The 17930-nt window shown below is 42.0% G+C and overlaps 1 pseudogene; it reads right to left on the minus strand.

Moving 5' to 3' along the window:
* Positions 1–13706, minus strand: part of LOC126195359 (endoglucanase A-like) — a 67720-nt pseudogene extending 54014 nt beyond the window's left edge.
* Positions 13707–17930: the final 4224 nt, after the last annotated feature.

A 17930-nucleotide genomic window follows, 5' to 3' on the forward strand; every position in this document is an offset into this window, starting at 1 on the left:
CGAGAATTTCAGCACTGTTATAATGGGCGCAGAATATAAAGTTCAACCCATCCAAAACCCAAGCGGTACTGGTTCATTATTCTATGCTCATTGGCCCTAAATGGTTGGGAATACCTAACATTTTTAACCCTAAATAGGACAAATATTAACTTCTCCCCCTCACCAAAGCCTCTAGAACTAATAATATATGAAAATGTAAATTAAACTGAGCTCGTAACAACAATGTGCAGGAAATCACCGCAGCTCTTCTTGCACTATAAAAATATAAAAAACGTTTCCCTCTTAACCTGTAAAAAAAAACTTGTAGGAACCCTTGCAATTCCAGTTATTGATTAGAGTGATATTACCCTGCAAGGACTTTCACAAGAATGCTCGAGGCGCCTGGAACTGGTTATGAACGCCGGTGTTCGATATATCTCTTAAGTTCGACTCTTTCATCATATTTCACAATCATGTGCACAGCAATCCTGGCTAAATGCAGTGAAGCGCAGAGCTTTCCAAGCCCTCTGTCTTCTCTACTGTCTTACGAACGTACACTGTTCCTCACATCTCTACTGACCTTACCGCTCTTGCCTGACTTACATGTCGTGAACACCCTGTCCCATCAGATCAAAATCCTTTCTGTGCCATTTCATCACTCAGCCACTTTCTCTAAGCCCTTTTCAGTAGCAGTAACTCGACTTCGGAATAACCTCCCACATTGTTTTAGAGGACTGAATAACATATCCAGTTTCGAAAGAAATTTTATGACATATGTACTGAAGGAACAATAGTGACTACTGTTGTCACAATACGAACTCGTTGCCCCTTTACATCTTTCTTTCCAACCAGATCTTCCTCATTTCCTAAGATTTCCCTTCCCCAGAACTCGCTGTATCAGAAGATAGCTTTTTGTAGACCTACAAATTCATTTTTTATCAGCCACTATCTTTATTATTACTATTGTCATTATTATTATCAGTATTATTGAAAGCATCAGTGGTATACATACTGCCAGTATTAACGTTATTAACCCTTAGTCAGTACTATTAATTCATAAGATCTGTACAGACACTTACATCATTTTATTACTACTTCTCATATTAAAATTAAAGGGCAAGGGAAAACGTAAATAAGTTTATGGAATCATCCCTTCTTTTCTTTCATTATACGAATGATTTAATTTGCAATTTGTACAGCAAGGCTTTCGAATCATGGCATGGAATGGAAGAGGATAAGGGCAGAGAAGTTTTAGTGTACTTCACAGAACAAACAGATTACGGAAACGAACTGTAGATTTATTACTCGACAAGGGTGACTTGCCAACATATAGTTCACCTCAAGACGTTCTTGGGATTCATCAAAAACATTAAACTTCTCGTGAATGATTCGTTAAGAATCGTACTACAGTGACCAAGGCAATCGTAAATAGGAAAACAGTCAATTTTCCTCTTAGTATTACGGGGAAATTACAACAGGGAGAGGCAAGAAAACACTCAAAATCATTTATTTACTGTTTCACACAGGAAAGCTATACCATCTACTCCTTGAGCTCATCCTAATTCTGAATTCAGAGAGTAAGTCATACCAACAGGGTTGTGCCACTGACTTTTGTACTCAGATCAACAGTAAGTGTCCAAATTGGTATGAACATCATAAAATCAGATATCAGAATGGGCCTCCCGTACGCATAGGTAAACACGTTCACTCAGAATGTAGCACCTACCAACTAAATAAGTGACTTAGATTCCGTATATTAGGGCCCAGAAGCTCAGAAACACAGTGGGGGTGGAGCACAAGAAATCAACTTACACAGATAAGTTACGAATTGAGAAAATTCCGCATAATTCAGTATACATGCAAATGGTCGTACAAATCAGTATATCGTGGTCAACCCCTAAAAAGTATGGTTTTAAGCTAGCCACACATCGTGTAGCACGTGAAAAGAGCAAACCCCAGATCTGTAGTAAGTCTGAAAAGATACGTAAAATCGCAATTAATGGATATTATACACCTGGAAGTACTCGTTAAATTCTACATACTGCGAGGAAAAATGAGGAAATAAAGGAGAATTTATAAAGCACACAAGTATTCGCTTGAATAAAAAGCAGTGTGAGTGACTCTGTATGCAGTAAGATATTACAATCCCATGGACATTATGGACACGTGATAAAGATAAGTGGCGAGCCGAACAAAGATTAATACATTACAGGTACCAGGCAATGACCGAAAATTACTATACAATAATCACTGACATGGAATTTCAGAAGAATAGGAACACGTAAGCAAGGAAAAATGCTACCTTCTATAGTAAAACTAACACTTATGCAGGGTCTACAACCGAAATAATCAAGCCCATTTCACGTGTATCGTACACGGAGAAGAAAGCACGTATTTGGCTTAAATTTGCAGATGAAAAGAGCTCGTGACGTAACTAAACAGTCACCATAGGTGAAAGAAAAGGATTAATTGTCCACTAGAAGCTAGTTAAATTAAATCATTATCTTTATCCTTTCGACTAGTTGACTAAGAACCGTCCAACACCACTTTCAGAACGAAGAGACAAGACCAGCCACTTTGTTGTCAAGAGTGGGGATAACTTTTCGTTAGCATGGGGATGAGAGTACCAGCATTCCCCAGGGGATGCTTTGTCCCTGCTCTCGGTTCTGTTCAACGAGCTCTCTGTGTTACCCACTACAACAACCCAGTTACGCTGGCAATGCAGAGCTGTTACCTGACACCTACTGACATGTGGAGACAAGTATAACACATCATCATTCACACATTGATTCACACATGAACACATATAGAGAAAATGAGCCAAAGAAAGGGGTTGTGAGCAAGTAAATTGACATACTACATTCGCTCTACCCATCTGGCAAGCCTCTGTAATTGTGGCAAAGTAAAAAAAAAGTAAATAAATAAAATATCAGGACAATAGAAAAGTGCCCTTAAGGAACGTGACGTGGCTGCAACATTGATGGTGGTGGTTGTTGGGATGTTTAAGGGGGACTAAACAGCGAAGGTCATCAGTCCCCCCAACATTGATGTTCCCATATGTATATACAAATGCTATTTTTTAACCTTTGATCGATCGCGAAATGGAAACCACAGTCAAAACTCAAAAATATTTTATTTGCAAAATTTTGCTACACTTTGCAACTACTTCTCCACATAGTCGGCTCCCGACTTAGATATTTTTCGTAGCATACTACGAACTTTACAATACCCTCGCCAAACAAGGCAGCGACCTGTGATTTCCGCCAACTGCCTACACTGATATGCAGTTTTCTGTCCGTGCCAAAATTCTCCTCATAGGCAGCGGTATATCTGAGTGAAGAGAGGAAAACCAAACATGATGAGAGCCAATTCTCTGCTGTGTGATGGGTAGTCAAAAACTTCCCACTGTTCGATAATTGGCATGAAGGAGGAAACAGGTGACAGTTACACTGTGCTGGCTGCATGAAACCAGGCGAAACCCCTCAACAGGAATTTCACACCTGCTGGGAGACACTGTAGTTGTAGGCATCCTTACATGTTCACTGTGCGCTCGAACTGAGAAGTGCGGCGATGCGGCGTGAAGCAATAGATTGGCAAGATAGAGAGTACAGACAGTGTGCAACATATCTCCGCAAAGATTCCCCAGATTTACACTGTGGTTTTAATTCAGCTACCAATCTGAGGTTGAAAAAAATAGCCATTATATATCCCATATACACTACTGGCCATTAAAATGGATACACCACGAAGATGACGTGCTACAGACGCGAAATTTAAGCGACAGGAATAAGATGCTGTGATATGCAAATGATTAGCTTTTCAGAGCATTCTCACAAGGTTGGCACCGGTGGCGGCTCCTAGAACGTGCTGACATGAGGAAAGTTTCCAACCGATGTCTGATACACAAACAGCAGTTGACCGGCGTTGCCTGGTGAAACGTTGTTGTGATGCCTCGTATAAGGAGGAGAAATGCGTACCGTTTCCGAGTCAACAGATGGGGACGTTTGCAAGACCAGAACCATCTGCACGAACAGTTCGACGACGATTTCTGCAGCATGGACTATCAGCTCGGAGACCATGGCTGCGGCTACCCTTGACGCTGCATCACAGACAGGACCGCCTGCGATGGTGTACTCAACGACGAACCTGGGTGCACGAATGGCAATACGTCATTTTTTCTGATGTATCCAGGTTCTGTTTACAGCATCATGATGGTTGCATCCGTGTTTGGCGACATCGCGGTGAACGCACATTGGAAGCGTGTATTCGTCATCGCCATACTGGCGTATCACCTAGCTTGCTGGTATGGGGTGCCATTGGTTACACGTCTCGGTCACCTCTTGTTCGCATTGATGGCACTTTGGATAGTGGACGTTACATTTCAGATGTGTTACGACCCGTGGCTCTACCCTTCATTCGATCCCTGCGAAACCCTACATTTCAGCAGGATAATGTACGACCGCATGTTGCAGGTAGTGTACGGGCCTTTCTGGGTACAGAAAACGTTCGACTTCTGCCCTGGCCAGCACATTCTCCAGATCTCTCACCAATTGGAACCGTCTGGTCAATGGTGGCCGAGCAACTGGCTCGTCACAATACGCCAGTCACTACTCTTGATGAACTGTGGTATCATGTTGAAGCTGCATGGGCAGTTGTACCTGTACACACCATCCAAACTCTGTTTGACTCAATGCCCAGGCTATCAAGGCCGTTATTACGGCCAGAGGTGTATGTTCTGGGTAATGTTTTCTCAGGATCTATGCACCCAAATTGCGTGAAAATGTTATCCCTTGTCAGTTCTAGTACAATATATTTGTCCAATGAATACCCGTTTATCATCTGCATTTCTTCCTGGTGTAGCAATTTTAATGACCAGTAGTGTATATGCTGTGCGCGCGCGAGAGCGAGTGCGCGGGAGTACGTGTGTGTGTGTGTGTGTGTGTGTGTGTGTGTGTGTGCGTGTGTGCGTGTGTGTCGTCTTCTGGTGCTTTCCAATTTCTGTCAATACCAGAGTCGTTGCTGTACACTATTTGATGTGATCGTACAAGGAAAGAATAGCAAGGGCCTTTCTGGTACATATGGCAGATCGCCAGTGATGGACGCACCTGTTATGCTGGTATGAGATGGTAGGTGGCCATAGGCTGGAATGGAGAACTACAACCTTAAAGACCTGAAGAGAAACTCACCTGGGAAGGACTCGTTGAGCAGGTAGGCTGGCCTGGGGAAGTCGATGTCCTCGGGCCGGCCCCAGTAGTTGTGGTCGGCAGTGCCGTTGCCCACCTGCAGGTAGAGCTGGTTGGGCTGGGGGTGCGCCTTCAGCAGCCAGTCGGTGCCCCACTTGATGGCGTCGCGCACTCCGTCCAGGGCGCCCGCCTGCTGGTAGCCCTGTTCGAACTCGATCGCACCCCACGACAGCACAGTGAACGCTGATGCCGCGGGGAACGTGAACTTGACATAGTCTCCCGCTGCAAAAATAGCACACTCTTCGATACCTGCCAGGCGCTTGCGTACGATTTTTAATGTATGGTTTAGTAACTGTGTACAGTATCTCAATATGAATTACCAATTTTGCCTGGAATTCATGTATTTTAACTAAGTCTTCGACTCATTCCCAACGGAAACTGTACTGATACCACTTGTTTCAAAGTATGTTAGTATCCTGAATAATTTTGTGTTTAGGGAAGATAGAAAGGAATGTCACATGTGCACCATTTCCCCGCTATGGGTCCATGAATATTGGGCATTTGTGATATACAGAGATGGTGTTAAGACTCCTGTGTGATGAATATTGCTTCAGAGATGTTTCTGAATACGTCGTCTCTTTATATTAATGCGCAACTGGTACCCGCATGCTAAACGAACAATGGATGCAGCTTCAGCTAAACAGGCGAGCATCTCTTTCTATCAGTGTCTCCTACACCAAACGCTTTGTTCTCCTCAAGAAAATAAATCCATGAGAGTGAGGTTGGGAGAACGTAGTAGCTACTTAGCATATCCCTCCCATTTCACCACAGTTGTTGTCCGCCCCTGGTAGCTAAATGGTCAGCGCGTCGGTATGTCATACCTAACGGCCCGGATTCGCTTCCCGTCTGGGTCGGAGATTTTCTCCGATAAGGGACCGGGTGTTGTGTTGTCCTTACAATCATCATTTCATCCCCATCGACACGCAAGTTGTCGAAGTGGCGTCAACTCGAAAGACTTGCACCAAGCGAACGGTCTACCCGACGGGAGGCCCTACCCATACGGCATTTTCGTTTACCACAGTTGTTGAGCTCATTGTCTGAACGTTCTCTGACATCAGCATCAAAGTGTGGTGGGACCTCATCATACTGCAACTACATCATTGCCTGACTGCTGGTGGGACAGTATCAAACCTTTCTGGTATTTCTTCGTGCGATATTTTCCTCGTCTTCCATTTCTCTGTCCATTTCCTCGTCCTACCTTTTCTGCCCTTTCCCCCTCCTCCGCTCTATGTGCGTCTCCTTCTCCACAATATCTGTGTCCATCTCCCCTCCCCTCCATCCTTCTCCACGTTATCACCCCTACTCCAACAGGAGGTTGCTCATTCTTACCCCCACAGTATTCCTTTCCAGAGAAGAGTATGAGTACCGAATTTGCTTGAAATCGATCCACAAGTTTAGGAGGACCTTCTTACCTGTGGTTTTACCCACATACGCACATGCAACATATGGTTCAAATGGCTCTGAGCGCTATGGCACTTAACATCTGAGGTCATCAGTCTCCTAGAACTTAGAACTACTTAAAGCTAACTAACCTAAGGACATCACACACATCCATGCGCGAGGCAGGATTCGAACCTGCGACCGTAGAGGTCGCGCGGTTCCAGACTGAAGCGCCTAGAACTGCTCGGCCACCCCGGCCGGCCATGCAACATTCTTCACATATATTCCACATGCTTCACACATATTTGTACACATAATTCTCCCGTCTCTACAGCGGATTTTGCTCTGCAGTTTTGTTTTCATGCAGCTCAATGTTTATGAAGTCACATCTCCTGAACTATGTCTCAAGTAATCACATAATTTTATAGCTGCATTAGTTAAAAAGACTGAATAACCAATGAAAGAATATCGGCTTACGGGACGGGGCGTGGAATGTCAGAAGTTTTAACGTGGTACGGAAGCTAGAAAACCTGAAAAGAGAAATTCAAAGGCTCAATCTAGATATAGTGGGGGTCACTTGTGAGGAATGGAAAGAGACAAGGATTTCTAATCAGCAGATGAGTATAGAGTAATATCGAAAGCAGCAAAGATTGGTGTAACGGGAGTAAGATTCGTTGTGGATAGGAAGGCAGGGCCGAGAATGTGTTAATGTGAGCGGTTTAGTGATAGGGCTGTTCTTATCAGAATCGACAGCATATCACCACCGAGAAAGATAGTTCAGGTATACCATGCCGACGTCGCAAGCTGAAGATGAAAAGATACAGAAAGTATATGAGGACATTGAACGAGTGTTTCAGTACTTAAACGAAGATGAAAATATAATAGCCATGGGAGACTGAAATGCGGTTGTAGGGGCAGAATGAGCAGAAGAAAGAATATGAGCTTGGTGTCAGTAATGAGAGAGGAAAAAGACTAATTGAGTTCTTCAATAAATATCAGCCGGCAATGTAGATATTTCGAAATCAGGTACTGCATTGTAAAACGTACTCAGGAGCAGATAAAGTCTCAAATCGTAATTTAGTAGTGATTAAGAAAGTCTGAAGTTTAAGAAACTACTCAGGATGAATCAATACGCAAAGATTTGGGATTCGGAAGTACCCAAGAATGAAGAAGCACGCTTGAAGCTCTCTGAGGCTACAGACACTTCCATGAGGAACAGATCAGTAGGCAGTTTAGCTGAAGGCGAACGGACATCTCTAAAAAGGGTGGTCACACCAATTGAGAAAAAGAACATAAGTACAAAGAAGGTTACTACGAAGAAACCATGGGTAACAGAAGAAATACTTCTGTGCTCGATGGAAGAAAGAAGTACAAAACCGTTCAGGGAAAATCAGGAACACACAAATAGGGTTGAAGTAAATAGGAAGTGCAGGGAAGCTAAGACGAAACGGCTACATGAGAAAATGTGAAGAAATCGGAAAATAATTACTGTAAGAAAGACTAACTCAGCATATGCAAAAGTCAAAACAACCCTCGGTGAGATTGAAAGCAAGGGTGATACAATTTAGAGTGCAATGGGAATTATACTGTTAAATGCAGAGGCGAGAGCGGATAAGTGGAAAGAGAACACTGAAACCCTCTGTGAGTGTGGAAAGATATGCCTGATGCGATTGCAAAAGAAGCATGAGTCAATGGGGAAGAGATAGGGGATCCAGTATTACAGTCAGAATTTAAGTGAACTTTGTAAGACTTAAGATCAGATAAGGCAGAAGGGATAGATAACATCCCATACAAATTTCTAAAAACATTGCGGGCAATAGTAACAAAACGATTATTCACGTTGATGTGTGGAATGTATGAGATTGGAGATATACCCTCAAACTTTTGGAGAAAGATCATACATACAATTCTGAAGATAGCAAGAAGAAACAAGTGCGAGAATTATCACACAATCAGCTAAACAGCTCATGCATTCAGTTTTCTGACAAGAATAATATAGAGAAGAATGGAAAAGAAAACTGAGAATGTGTTAGTTGACGATCAGTTTCGTTCTACAAAAAGTAAAGGCAGCCGAGAGGCATTTCTTACGTTGTGGCTGATAATGGAATCAAGATTAAAGAAAAATCAAGACACGTTCATAGGATTTGTTGACTCGGTAAAAGCGATCGACAATGCAAAATGGAGGAAGATGTTCGATATTCAGAGAAAAATAGGGGTAAGCTATAGGGAAAGAAGAATAATATACAAATTTACAAAAGACACGAAGGGATAATAAGAGGGGAAGATCAAGAACGAAGTGCTCAGACTATAAAAGGCGTAAGACGGGGGTGTAGTGTTTCACCCCTACTGTTCAAGATACACATCGAAGAAGCTACCGTGGAAATAAAAGAAAGGTTCAAGAGTAGGTGAAAGGATATCAATGATAAGATTCTCTGATGACATTTCTATCCTCAGTGAAAGTGAAGAAGAATTACAAGATATGATGAATGGAAGAAACAGTCTATCGAGTTCCGAATATGTGTTGAGAGTAAGTCGAAGAAAGACGAAAATAATGAGAAGTAGGGCTGAAACGAGAACAGCAAGGATTGATGATCACGAAGTAGATTACGTTAAGGAATTCTGCTACTTAGGCAGGAAAATATCCCATGGTGGACGGAGCAATGAATACATCAAAATCAGACCTGCACTGGCAAAAGGTCATTCCACAAATATCAATCTGAGGAAGTAATTTCTAAGAATGTACGTTTGGACCACTGCATTGTACGGTAGTGAAATATGGACCGTGTGATAACAGGAAGAGAAGAGAATCGATGCATCTGAGTTGTGGTGCTGCAGACGAATGTTGGAAATAATGTGGACTGATAAGATAAGGATTGAGGGTCTTCTGCGCAGAAACGGAAAGGAAAGGACTGTATGGAGAACATTGACAATAAGAAAGAACAGCATGGTAGGACATACGAGGTGTGGCTAGAAAAAAACCGGACTAGTACTGGTGAAACAATAAAACGAATGCAATAAGGCCGAAAGTCGCGTGGCCTGTCACGTGACTCTCGCTCCGCCTACTGCTCGAGTTTCATCTGCCTCCTGCACTCAGTCTGCCCGTGGCGTCTGTTTTAAGTAGTTGACGTTTTGTCTGTGCGTCGGAAAATGTTGAGTGTACAGAAAGAACAGCGTGTTAACATCAAATTTTGTTTCAAACTAGGAAAATCTGCAAGTGAAACGTTTGTAATGTTACAACAAGTGTACGGCGATGATTGTTTATCGCGAACACAAGTGTTTGAGTGGTTTAAACGATTTAAAGATGGCTGCGAAGACACCAGTGATGACACTCGCACTGGCAGACAATTGTCAGCAAAAACTGATGCAAACATTGAAAAAATCGGTAAACTTGTTCGACAAGATCGCCGTTTAACAATCAGAGCAGTGTCTGAGTTAACAGGAGTTGACAAGGAAAGTGTTAGGCAGATTCTTCATGAAAGTTTCAACATGAACAAAGTGTGTTCAAAAATGGTTCCAAAGTGTCTCACAATTGAACAGAAGGAACGCCGAAGAATGATTTGTTCTGACATCCTGGAAAACATTGAAAGTGATCCCACCTTCTTACAAAATGTTATTACTTGCGATGAATCGTGGTTTTTTACTTACGATCCCGAAACTAAACGCCAATCGATGCATTGGAAAACTCCTGGTTCTCCACGACAAAAAAAAGCACGAATGTCAAAATCGAAATTCAAGGCAATGATGATTGTTTTTTTTTTTGACATCAAAGGGATTGTGCACATTGATTGGGTACCAGAGGGACAAACAGTGAATCAGCATTACTACATTAGCGTCCTGGCTACCCTACGTGAGCGAGTACGGAGAAAACGGAAATATTTGTGGAGAAAAAAGTCATGGATCCTTCACCAAGACAATGCCCCAGCTCACAGTGCGTTGTCAGTGAAGACGTTTTTGGCAAAACACAACATTCCCATCTTAGATCATCCACCCTACTCACCTGATTTGGCCCCCTGTGACTTTTTTCTTTTCCCTAAAGTCAAGTCAGCTTTGAAAGGAACTAGATTTGAGACTGTTTAAGCTGTAAAAAAAAAAGCGACGGAAGTAATGTATGGACTTACCGAAAATGATCTGCAGCATTGCTATGAACAGTGGAAAATTCGTATGGAGCGGTGTAGAGACCGAGGAGGAGAGTACATTGAAGGAGATAACATGAAATTGTAAATAATTGTAAATAAATGTTTTTTCCAGCATCAGTCCGGTTTTTTTCTAGCCGCACCTCGTATGTTAATACATCAAGGGCTATCTTCCATGGTACTAGAAGAAACTGTAAAGAAACACAGAGATTTGAATACCGTCAGCAAATAATTGAGGACATATGTTGCAAGTGCTTCTCTTAGATGAAGAGGTTGGCACGGGAAAGAGGTTTGTAGCGGGCCGCATCAATACAGTCAGAACACTAATGACTCGAAATTCTGCGGCATATTCGGATACTGAATGTAAATGTTTTGGGAATAGAGTCAGTAGCAAAGAAGTAATAAATTTAAACGTCTTGCATGATGCGGTAGTTTAGCCCCCTTTCCCTCTGTGTGTAGGTAACGGCCTTGCTGTAGTGGATACACCGGTTCCCGTCAGATCACCAAACTTTAGCGCTGTCGAGCGTGGCCGGCACTTTGGATGGTGGACCATCCGGGCCGCCATGCGCTGTTGCCATTTTTCGGGGTGCACTCAGCCTCGTGATGCCAACTGAGGAGCTACTCAACCGAATAGTAGCGGCTCCGGTCGAAGAATACCATCATAACGACCGGGAGATCGGTGTGATGACCCCACGTCCCTCCAATCCGCATCCTCAGCTGAGGATGACACGGCGGTCGGGTGGTCCCAATGGGCCATTGTGCCCTGAAGGCGTAGTGCTGAGTGCCCTCTATGTGTAAGACTTGTACATCTACGAGTATTATATATTTGTGGTTATTGTTCAGGCAATGTACCGCAAAGGCTGGAGATTGAAGAAGCCTGATACTACCTTTTGCGGAACATTGCCTGAACAATAACCACAAACACATAATAGATGTTGAGCTCTTACACACAGAGGAAAAGGGAGCTAAACCAATTCGAAATTTTAGGAATTAAAAGATGGATGTGTAGGCCCCAACACTTACTATCCCGTGGTCGTGCGGTAGCGTTCTTGCTTCCCACGCCCGGGTTCCCGGGTTCGATTCCCGGCGGGGTCAGGGATTTTCTCTGTCTCGTGATGGCTGGGTGTTGTGTGATGTCCTTAGGTTAGTTAGGTTTAAGTAGTTCTAAGTTCTAGGGGACTGACGACCATGGATGTTAAGTCCCATAGTGCTCAGAGCCATTTGAACTTACTATTAAAAGAGCAACCAATTCAGCTGTTGACCTCTTTTGGATCCGATTACAACTCGAGGATAGAAGCAAAGCTTTGGGCCTCAGAACATCAATAGATAAAAAGTTCTTGGCTGACTCACAACTTTAGTCCCGTTATGTTAGTGCAATTGCTGAATTATGTAAGTCCGCATGTAATTTGTTAAAAAATGATCAATGAAGTAATTTTCGATTAAGATATGGATCGATATCTGAAGAAGTTAAGTCTGCTATCTTTGCCTTATCATTTTTATCTGTGCATTATCATCTTTGGGAATCAGTAATGTACTTGAAAATGGGCTTATAACCAGAAACCTAGGTTCTGCAGTAACATTAATAGCAAAATTTGTGAAACAAGGCAAAAACAGTGTTTGTTCATTTAATTAACAACGTTTTACCAAGAACTCAAAGTTAATTCAATTAAAATGATTCTGAGAATGTACGGTTGGAACACAGCGTTGTATGATAACGGAGCATAGACTGTGGCAAAATCCAAGCTTGAGATGTGGTGCTACAGAAAAACGTTGAAAATTAGGTGGACTGATAGATCAAGGAATTAGGATTGCTGTAGGTTATTTCTTTTAGTGTTCTATAATTTAGTGCACATGCGCAATTTCTGCAGTTAACCATTTGTGAAAACTCATGAGTAATATATTTTCTGGGTTTCTAATTCATATTCATTTAGAGGAAATAACTGTATTCGTCAAGAAATGTTAATGTAGTTACCTGTTAAATAACCCGTGAATCTGGCTGGCTGTGTACTAGAACGACAAGCTGTGACGTTAGTAATTTTTATACCGGCCCCAGCAAACTTGCTAGACTACAATAAACTGTTTAAAAATTTAAAACTGTCCATTCGGAAATACACTGACTGAAATGAACATAAAGAACAGTGTGCTTCAGCAGTTGGTGAAATATTTTAATGGTATTAGGCGTTCTGATTCTGTCATATGAAGTGTTTTACAGATCCGTAAGTATCAAAATAGGGCGGTCGTAGAGTACTTGCAAATCGTGAAATATAAAAACACTTCTTTTTTACACGTTGTGCAAAGTCAATGAAGATCCACAAAAAGTATGCCTCGCTGCAGTAACATTTAGGAAAAGTCAGTGCTTCATTAAAGTGTGAAATTACCACATTTGTCTACAAAAGCTAACGCTACTGTTTCCGCGTCATTTTTCGATATTTTTAAAACATACCGTCGAAGTAGCCTTGCGTGAGGTCTTCGCCGAAGATTCCTTTGTCGTCGAGACAAGAGTCCTTGCGCCAAGAAACTAGAGGATCCATGCCGGTCAGTTTGCCAGAGCGCTGGGCCTGATAGAACAGTAGCGACTTGTAGATCACCTCAGTGTAGTTGTATGTCGCGCCTGCGAAACACGTCACAGAAAAAAAAATTAGAGGGAAACGTCTCATAAAACTGGCCAGCATGTATATTTACGGTAAATTAAACTGATTTTGTATATGAACTGACACAGTCGGAGTCATGCGGGAATATCACATTCGAATTATGTAAACATTATATTAATTCCCCCATAAAAAATTAAAATTAAGCTTCAGAGCCGTACGAGATATTTTTACATAACGACTGTCTATTAAACGTTAGTCAGTGCGCTATTAACTTGATGAGCATAAAGTTATCTAACCGAATGCGACGCCGACGATCATCAGCAACGACAGGGCAGCCAGACGAGCCATGGTTGTAGCCTATCTGCTAAATTCCCTCAACAGACTCATATATATAGACATATGCTCTCATTCGTATTGCTATATTCTTTTTTATCGCAGAGGATTCTGTTAGTAAACACATCTGTTTACCATCTGCAACGCCCATTGCCTTTGCCACAGACGTTAGCATAACGCTACATTTGTCTGAGTGCTGTCTTACTAATATGGGCAGGCTAGAGGTGACAATTTCTTTATGAGTTTGTTTTGAATGTCTAGCACAAACGAGGCTGTTCCAGAGAACCACGCGTCTCGTGCACTACACGCTACAGTGTGTTTTTTTCAATGCAGCTTTTGTTCCCGACTCTTCAGTTTGATCTTCCTTGTCAAGCTGAAATGTAACAGTAGACGCTATTGCGTGACTATGAGAGAGTCCCCGTTGAGCACACGTGTGACGTCATGCGGAGACACTAGTGGGTGGAGCCAGCAACAGCTGCACCGGCTGGTGTCTGCAGAAGCAACTGACGCTAGGAAGTAGGTAGACGTCGGCAGCGCACGCTGAAACTCGTAGAACACTGGTGTGCCCTCAAGTCCATGAATCTACATTATAAATAATCTACCGCCTTCCAGCAACGGCTTATTTTATATTTCGTACTTACTATTTAATGTGTTGCACTTTTTTATGTGCTTGAGAGCTAATCAGTACCTTGGTATTGCTCGAACATCTTCCTGTCAACCGAGCGAGGTGGCGCAGTGGTTAGCACACTGGACTCGCATTCGGGAGGACGACGGTTCAATCCCGTCTCCGGCCATCCTGATTTAGGTTTTCCGTGATTTCCCTAAATCGCTTCAGGCAAATGTCGGGATGTTTCCTTTGAAAGGGCACGGCCGATTTCCTTCCCCATCCTTCCCTCACCCGAGCTTGCGCTCCGTCTCTAATGACCTCGTTGTCGACGGGACGTTAAACACTAATCTCCTCCTCCTCTTCCTGTCATCTTTCTTTTAATGACCATTTTCATGACAAGTAACGTCTGCAGGGGCAAATAAAGCTCCGGTTAGAGAACTTTAATCACAATGTTCTAAAATAATGCATCGATAGTTGTCTTTTTCCAAAGCTGTTTCACAGAGGAAGACTGCACTGAAGTTCCTTCTCTAGATTGTCTCACAGATGACAAAATGGTAGATATCGAAATAGATGACAGATGGATAGAAAAACAAAATCGCTTAAAAGACGAAAGGCCGCTGGACCTGATGGGATACCACAGAGTACGCGAGGGAACGTGCCCCCCTTCTTGCAGCGGTGTACCGTAGGTCTCTAGAAGAGCGTAGCGTTCCAAAGGATTGGAAAAGGGCACAGGTCATCCCCGTTTTCAAGAAGGGACGTCGAGCAGATGTGCAGAACTATACACCTATATCACTAACGTCGATCAGTCGTCAGTCGTAGAATTTTGGAACACGTATTATGTTCGAGTATAATGACTTTACTTGAGACTAGAAATCTACTCTGTAGGAATCAGCATGGGTTTCGAAAAGACGATCGTGTGAAACCCAGCTCGCGCTATTCGTCCATGAGACTCAGAGGGCCATAGGCACGGGTTTCCAGGTAGATGCCGTGTTTCTCAACTTCCGCAAGGCGTTCGATACAGTTCCCCATAGTCGTTTAATGAACAAAGTAAGAGCATATGGGACTATCAGACAAATTGTGTGATTGGATTGAAGAGTTTCTAGATAACAGAACGCAGCGTGTCATTCACAATGGAAAGAAGTCTTCTGAAGTAAGAGTGATTTCAGGTGTGCCGCAGGGGAGTGTCCTAAGACCGTTGCTATTCACAAAATACATAAATGACCTGGTGGATAACATCAGGAGTGCTAATTCTGCTAGGTTCGCAGGAGAGCTTCTGTAAAGTTTGGAAGGTAGGATACGAGGTACTGGCAGAAGTAAAGCTGTGAGGACGGGGCGTGAGTCTGGCTTGGGAAGCTCAGTTGGTAGAGCACTTGCCCGCGAAAGGCAAAGGACCCGAGTTCAAGTCTTGGTCTGGCACACAGTTTTAATCTGCCAGGAAGTTTCAATACTTTCTCTCTTAATGACGAACTGCCCCAAAATATGATGCCATATGAAAGCAGTGAATGAAAATAGGTATAGTAGGCTAATTTACTGATATGTTTATCACCAAAATATCCAATAATCCTAATAGCATAAGCAGCTGAACCTATCCGTTTCAGCATATCATCAATGTGCGTCTGCCAGTTCAATTTGTCATCAATGTTCACACCCAGAAATTTTGAATATTCTGCCTTAGCAACAGATTTATGTTCATAGTCTATATTTATCAGTGATGTTATCCCATTTACTGTACATAATTGTATAAACAGTGCTTTCTAAAATTTTGGTGAGAGTACATTTGCAGAGAACCACTTAATAATTTTCTGAGAGACATTATTTATAATCTTCTCATCTGATTCTTGTTTGTAGGGTGTGATTACTATAGTTGCATCATCAGCAAAAAAGCTGGCTTTGCATCTTAAAGAATATAAAGTGGAAAGTCATTAATATATATTAAGAACAATAAGGGACCCAAGGCTGATCCCTGTGGGACACCATTCTTGATACCTCCCCAGTAAAGAGGACTCTGCTGATTTTTGCAGACTATCTGTGCTGTTAATTTCAACCTTCTGCAGTGTTACAGTTAAATATGAATCAAACCATTTGTGCATTGTCCCACTCATTCCACAATACTTACGCTTATCCAGAAAAATTTCGTGAGTCACACAATCAAAAGACTTTGACAGATCACAAAAAATCCCAGTGGGTAATGTTCAGTTATTCAATGCATTTCATATTTGATCAGTGAAAGCATATAAAGGTGAAATATTTTTCTATCCGGAAAATTTCCCTGTGACGTATATACCACTAAGGCCAGTACTTATTAAGTTAAACAAATCTTTATAATTCTGTTTGTAATTCGATCAATACCAGAAATTGATTTCCTGAACGTTGACTCCAGTCCACGCTATGTATTTAGGCTCGTTTGCGTAGGATGTCGGCTGCGTCCTAATACTTTATTTTGTTGTCGTGTTCATCATTAACGCTGCACCTGCCTGCAGTCTTTCATCCGTAATTTTTCAGGAAGCACTGAAGAGCAGACTAGCGTCAAAGAGTTTGGTTATCTGTTGCAACCATTTTCTGCTCAGCATACAAAGCGCCTTTCATTAAAGATCTCCTTAAATAATTAAATAAACGTAAGAGCTGTTCGTTAGGTATCCAAACTGGGTCGTTACTTTGTAGGGTACGCTCAAGGAAGTGTTCTACTGGTAACTCATTATTAAGTTGCAAAAGAAAGTATCTGTCTTAAAGAGAGCGGAACGCGAATTCCCCTTTTTCCTTTTCCTCCTTTTTCTCCATTTAATCAACAGCTTTTAGACAGATTTCCTGTATTCTCCTGTTTCTTGTTATTTTGTGCCATAGTTTCAAATCTGAGCAAGCAGTCTACGCAGTTCCCTCGATTCATTATCTCGTCATTCTTCGATACTTTGATAATTTCTTTGTTTTATATTTTGTATGTAGCATTATTCTATTTTCCTTTATGCTCATTCACTCTAGTTTTATCTGTGCTCAAGACGCAATATTTCGAAAAAGTGTACTCATCTTTAGAACGATGTTTGATACCATAAAATGTCTTATATTGGCAGAAGTAAATCTCAGGTGAGGTATTTCCTTGACTGTACAATAAGTTTCCTTTCACCAGCCGTTTGCCTTAATTGAGTTTTTAGCTAATGGGGTCCCTACGACATTATTGTAGAAACTGTTGATGTTTCAAACGAAGAACCTTCTTATATCGTTTACGTTGCCGCCGGTGACATTTCGTTTTCTAAATGAATTCTTTGGTACACTGCTTTTTCAACCTACGTTAATGTAGAGAGTTTGACGTCTTGTTTCTTGTTCTTCAAGGTATGAATCGATAACAGAGATTTTTCAATTTTGGTGAATAATAAGTGTATAGAAGTATTTACAAGTTTGTTTTTGTTTGTATATTTGTGACAGAAATCGCCAAGAACGTAATGAATACCACCATTAGAATACGTTTCACTGTTGTCGACTCTACCTTAAAGTCGAACATACGATTCACCTAATATCGATAAAAGGTAAGAGTCCATTTGTTGTCTCCCAGCCGAACGATTGACAAAAAGTCGAACGCCTTTTCAAAAACAACTGGCGTCGCTGATACCAGCGGATAATGACAGAGACTCACAATAAGCTGTTCTGTGGTTTCAGGCCGCATCAGCTGGTT

Source organism: Schistocerca nitens, chromosome 7 (genome assembly GCF_023898315.1).
Source record: "Schistocerca nitens isolate TAMUIC-IGC-003100 chromosome 7, iqSchNite1.1, whole genome shotgun sequence".
Taxonomy (NCBI): Eukaryota; Metazoa; Arthropoda; class Insecta; order Orthoptera; family Acrididae; genus Schistocerca; species Schistocerca nitens.